The following is a 6,000-nucleotide window of genomic DNA, read 5'->3' on the forward strand; positions in this document are numbered from 1 at the left end:
GTAAAGGTCAAGGGGCAAATTGGAAATGCTCCCAGGTTTGAACAGTAGAAGTTTCCATACCCAAGTGAATTTGTGAAGGTGCTGCTGGGAGTTGAACCCAGGATCTCCTGTTTACTAGACAGGTGCTGTCACCAACTAAGCCACAGCACCCCTTAGAAAAGCATAATTTGGGACCATCACAGCAAATACCTTTGCAGCAATCTTACAAAAGTACCTGAGGTGGGTTGCACCATTGACCTTTGCCTGAAGATGCACATGAAGTTTTACTGCTCTGAAAACTCAGGTAAATGCAACATAGGTAGTGCTTAGATTCAAACCGAGGATCTCCTGTTTACTAGATAGGCACTTTGACCAACTAAGCCAGGGCTCCACCAGCTCCTTTGCATGTGAATGTTTCATGTTCAGAGTTTGATTGAATCAACTCAGCTTGTGAACATCTCCCTTCCCTGTTCAGTCAAGTCAATCATAATTTGAGCATCCCTGGCATTCTGTAAAGGTCAAGGGGCAAATTGGAAATGACTGCTGTGAAGTCATGTTTGGTAAGATGACTACCGAGTCTAAAGACATGACACTTGTCATGTAGAGAAAAGTCACTTCTCTCTCCTGGGTGACCTTGAAGAATCCAGTAATATTCAATTCTCGTCCTTGGGTGGGCTCAAACCACAGTCCTCTCGGTTAACAGCCGAGCGCGCTGACAGATTGCGCAACAGAGACATGCTGTGATTGCCGAGTCCATTCTCGCTGACATGAAACATGTCTTCTTTGGTGACATCAGTGTGTCTCCTTCAATCTTGTCTAGAAAAGGTTCTATTCGGGGAAAAGTAATCAAAGGTTCTACTCCCGGGTTTGAACAGTTGAAGCTTTCATAGACAGGTGAATTTGTGAAGGCGCTGCTGGGAGTTGAATCCAGGATCTCCTGTTTACTAGACAGGCACTTTCACCAACTAAGCCACAGCACCCCTTAGAAGAGCACAATTTGGGACCATCACAGCAAATACCTTTGTAGCAATCTTACAAAAGTACCTGAGTTGGGTTGCACCATTAACCTTTGCCTGAAGCTGCACATGAAGTTTTAGTGCTCCAAAGACTCAGGTAAATGCAACATAGGCAGCGCTGGAATTTTAACCCACGATCTCCTGTTTACTAGACAGGCACTTTGACCAACTAAGCCACAGCGCCATTAGCTGCTTCACATGCGAATGTTTCATGTTCAGAGTTTGATTGAATCAACTCAGCTTGTTAACATCTCCCTTCCCTGTTCAGTCAAGTCAACCATGATTTGAACATCCCTGGGATTCTGTAAAGGTCAAGGGGCAAATTGGAAATGACTGCTGTCAAGTCATTTTTGGTAAGATAACTACCGAGTCTAAAGACGATGGCACTTGCGGCCAGATTTACTGAGCTCCCAATTAAAGAGTACTAAATTGCGTGTTCACTCCAAAAGTTTGCACGAATGAGACAATTTGCGTGCATGACAACAGGTTCAAACCTTGTGGAGGCGGTACTATGTAAGTTAGGCTTTTATGTGTTCTACTGGTTTACATCTCGGATAATTTGGACAGAAAGCAGGATGACTGCAAGCGCCAAATAGGTATTAGTGGGAGAGGCAAATAAACGCACAATACTTTGGAGTTATAGGATATAAATCTGAATATTACAAAGAAAATTTGGTTATAAGAAAACATCGGCATTAAACAGGGCCTCTCTTTTCTTCCCTTAATCTTAAGAATGAAGTGTCATACATTGCGCAGGAGGTTCACACTGTGTCCTCTGTGGCACGGGCGCTCTACACTCGCCGTTGTTGCGCACCAGACAGCTGGCCAGCGTTGTGTCTGATCAGACATAAATGCCCTGGAAAAAGGTATCGAAGACGGGGGTACAAACAGTGGTGAGGTACCCCAATCCAAGCATCCTACAGAGTAGCAGCAGCGGGCTTTAGAGGGAGGTGACGAGCGTATTATGGAGAGGAGCGCACCAGAGGGGGCGAGCCAGGAGAGAGACGCACGACCCGAGAAAAAGGAAATCCCCAGTTTAAAATGTAATGTTGGCGAAAAGAGGGAAATAGAAAGACATAAATGTCAATGTTGAAATTCTATAGAATTCAGAGGCTGTGAATGTTCAGTTTTTTTTGGCAACAATAGCCTGTAGTTTGATCATGGTGTTTCTCTTCCTTAACGATTAGAATATTGAAACAAATAAAAAAATAAATGCATGCCATTTATTTTTCTGTCATTTGAAACATGTAAACACTCGGGAAAAATGCGATCTTTATGCCTTCAGCGTGCGTAACACTGGTATCCTGGGTTTGCATGGTCTTTTCAAAGGTGTTAAATACAGACACCGTCACAATCACCACAATTTTTGCCAGGTTTGGTAAATCGCTTGGTAAAACTTGTTTGCATTTTCTCCTCCCAGTATTTTGCACGTTAGGGCAGAAACGCCCCATATTGCATATTCATTAAGGAAAACGTACTAAATGGTCAATGCGTGTTGTTGCTCATTTGAAAGACGCAATCCTCACTGCGCGCCGTTAGTAGATGAGATAGCACTTTTTTTGCTGGTGGTATCAAGTTTCCATTTACAGCTGAGCGCACTGACTGATTGCACCACAGAGACATGCTGTGAGCCCAGAGTCCATTCTTGTTGACATGAAACATGTCTTCTTTGATGACATCAGTCTGTCACCTTCAACCTTGTCTAGGAAAGGTTCTATTTGGGGAAGAGTAATCAAAAGTGCTGCTACCAGGTTTGAAGAGTACAAGCTTTCATGGACAAATGAACGCATAGGTACTGCTGGGAGTTGAACCCAGAATCTTCTGTTTACAAGACAGACACTTTCACCAACTAAGCCACAACACCATCAGATGCTTATTATGCAAGTGTTTCATGTTAAGAGTTTGATTGAATCAACTCAGCTTGTTAACATCTCCCTTCCCTGTTCACTTAATTCAACCATAACTTGAGCATGCCTGGCAGTCTGTATAGGTCAAGGGGCAAATTAGAAAATGCAAAGTAGGCACCGCTGTGTACCCGCCCTTCATCTCAGTTCCTTGGTCCTCGCTCCTCGGCCGAACCGGAAGTAGTTCTAGACCCGCGATGTTAAGGAGCGTCCCAAAGCTCTTTTAACTGAAAGGAGGAGGGAGAACTGAGGAGCAATGACCGAGGATACCCGAGAGCTGGCTTTACTGACATGCACGCCTCGTCTTGAATATCACTCATTGAATGGACACTGCAGCCGATCGGACTTAAGAGAAACTTATCAACATCAGCGAAATTTAATAATGGAGAAAGACGGACATTAAAAAGACGCAAAACGGACCGTCGGATATTTAAACAGACTGTTAACATCTGTCAGTCTGTGATGAGCTGGGATGAAAAAAGTGTTTGACATGAGGAGTAACAATTAAATATTAGGTATAAATTCCATAATATTAAAATAATGGATTGTAGACTGATCACTCCAGACTTTATATATTTTTTTTTTTATTGATTCAGCATCAAACTAAAAGCCTGTTAATACGAAGTGTTAATTTAAAAGCTCATAAATTATTCCTTTTAATTGAAGTGGAGGAGGCAAGTGAAGGAGGCAAGTGAAGGAAACTTGGATGCAATTAAGGGAACTGAGACGTACCCCCAGAGTCCAGTCTCGCTGACTTGATGCATGAAAAAAACATGTTTTCTTTGATGACATCAGTGTGTTCCCCTCAACCTCACACACACACACACACACACACACAGACACACACACACACACACACACACACACACACACACGCACACAGACACACACACACACAGACACACACACACACACACACACACACACACACACACACGCACACAGACACACACACACACACACACACACACACACAGAGACACACACAAACGCACGCACAAAGACACACACACAGACACACACACACAGAGACACACACCACACAGAGACACACACACAGAGACACACACATATAGACACACACACATGGACAAACACACACACACACACACACACACACACACACACACTCACACGCGCACACGCGCACACGCGCACACACACACACACACACACACGCACACACACACACGCACACGCACACAGACACACACACACACACACACACACACACACACACACACAGAGACACACACAAACGCACGCACAAAGACACACACACAGACACACACACACAGAGACACACACCACACAGAGACACACACACAGAGACACACACATATAGACACACACACATGGACAAACACACACACACACACACACACACACACTCACACACACGCGCACACGCGCACACACACACACACACACACACACACACACACACACACACACACACACACACACAGGGGTTTGCATTGGGATTGGGTCAAACAGGGCTTTTATAACAACAATGTGCAGCATTAGTCCACCAGAGGGCCCCATGACATCACAGATGCTCTGTGAGGTCATCAGCATGTAAAACTTTGACAGAATGTCTCACACAAAGGCTTGAAACACACTTGTGCACAAACAGAACCTACTGACGTGTATATCTGGACAGATGTCACCCCTGAGCTTTTTGGGGTTCATATTTGAACTATTAACCCCTCGGCTCCCCTCCTGGCTGACTTACTGCCTCAACCAATTAATGTAATTATTAACGTTTTGCAGTGGTCCAGTAGGAGAACAGGACTGCACTCTGTTCAATTTAAAGGATTTAAAAATCTTTTTATATTTTCGTAAGATCTCTGGATATAAATTAAACCTTAGCAAAAGTGAGATATTCGGGTTGGGGGTTGTATGGCTGTAACATTATTCACTGAAACAATGTTTGTTTTCCTATGTAAAAACAACAACACAAAGATGTAATACAATTTTAAAAAAGGAAATCTTTTTACATTGTATGAATGTTGAATAAATCACACATGAATCAATGTCAAAATAAAAGCCTCCACATGATGTCAGTGACAAACAGAATCCTGCTGTTTCCCATAAAGCACTGGGATACACACACTTCCTGAATATAAAAGACAAACACACACACACAGAGCAAGCTCAGCAGGAAGTTGTGTGCTTTCATTTGCTTTATTTGCTTTTATTTAACAAACAGGACATCACTCTCAGACTGTCTTCAAAGATGGACAACACATGTAAACCTTCTCCTGTTCAACTGAAGTGAAGCCAAAACACCCTCCATGATGGGCGCTGACATATTGTTCTAGTGCCCCTTCCTCCATCTGAAACACGAATTAAACTTCCTGCTAAAAGGTCAAAGGTCGCTGAGGTGGGTTCTTGTGTCAGTTTGAAGCAGACACTCACGGTTTTGGAAAGTTCAGTTTCCTCTCACCGTTCCTCCTCTGCTCTGATCATCTGGTACACAGCAAAGCAGGAGCCTCATTGGTCAACACTGCTGTCAATCATGGAGTTATACTTCTTTTTATACCATCAGATAACTTAATCTAAACTAAAAGATTAATGAACACTGCCACAAATCAGCATGATAAAACCTAACTATGAAGACAGAAAGCATGTTTGAGAAACGTTTATCTGACCATGAGTTTAAAAGGTTAATATTTTAAAGTTCCTGTTGAACAAGAATCTGCTCTCTGCTGTCCCTCTTGTCAGAATCTTCCGGAGCTTTCTTCCAGCTCAAAGGTGCTGTTGCTAGGTGACCGTGGTTGCAGCTTTCAGAGCGTGTCCTCCCCGCCAGCCGCTCCCCTCTGCAGCCAACACAAAAAACAAACGTACCCGAGGACTGTGCAAACACTGAGGGGTGTTTCCTGGTCCCGGGTCCAGACCCCGGGGGCCTTCAGAGAGTTTAGTGGTCGTCTTGTGAGGACGGAGCGGTCCTCGTGTGGTCCTCTTTTGAGCATGAGCAGGAAGTAGTCTGACCTGCACTGTGTTCCTGTGAGCTGGCAGCCTGCAGACACCATGTTGGGGTTTTATCCTCACACGTCGTCTGTCAGGCCGCAGTCAAAGATGGAGGCAGAGCGTCACGC

The 6,000-nt window shown here is 44.1% G+C and overlaps 3 non-coding genes across 3 annotated transcripts; all 3 read right to left on the reverse strand.

Annotated features, from left to right (window-relative positions):
* Positions 1 to 76: 76 nt before the first annotated feature.
* On the reverse strand, positions 77 to 150 carry trnat-agu (transfer RNA threonine (anticodon AGU)). The gene has a single exon. It is a non-coding gene; the product is annotated as a tRNA-Thr (tRNA).
* Positions 151 to 885: 735 nt separating this feature from the next.
* Positions 886 to 959, reverse strand: trnat-agu (transfer RNA threonine (anticodon AGU)). The gene has a single exon. It is a non-coding gene; the product is annotated as a tRNA-Thr (tRNA).
* Positions 960 to 2,785: 1,826 nt separating this feature from the next.
* Positions 2,786 to 2,859, reverse strand: trnat-ugu (transfer RNA threonine (anticodon UGU)). Its single transcript has one exon. It is a non-coding gene; the product is annotated as a tRNA-Thr (tRNA).
* Positions 2,860 to 6,000: the final 3,141 nt, after the last annotated feature.

Source organism: Labrus bergylta, chromosome 13 (genome assembly GCF_963930695.1).
Source record: "Labrus bergylta chromosome 13, fLabBer1.1, whole genome shotgun sequence".
Taxonomy (NCBI): Eukaryota; Metazoa; Chordata; class Actinopteri; order Labriformes; family Labridae; genus Labrus; species Labrus bergylta.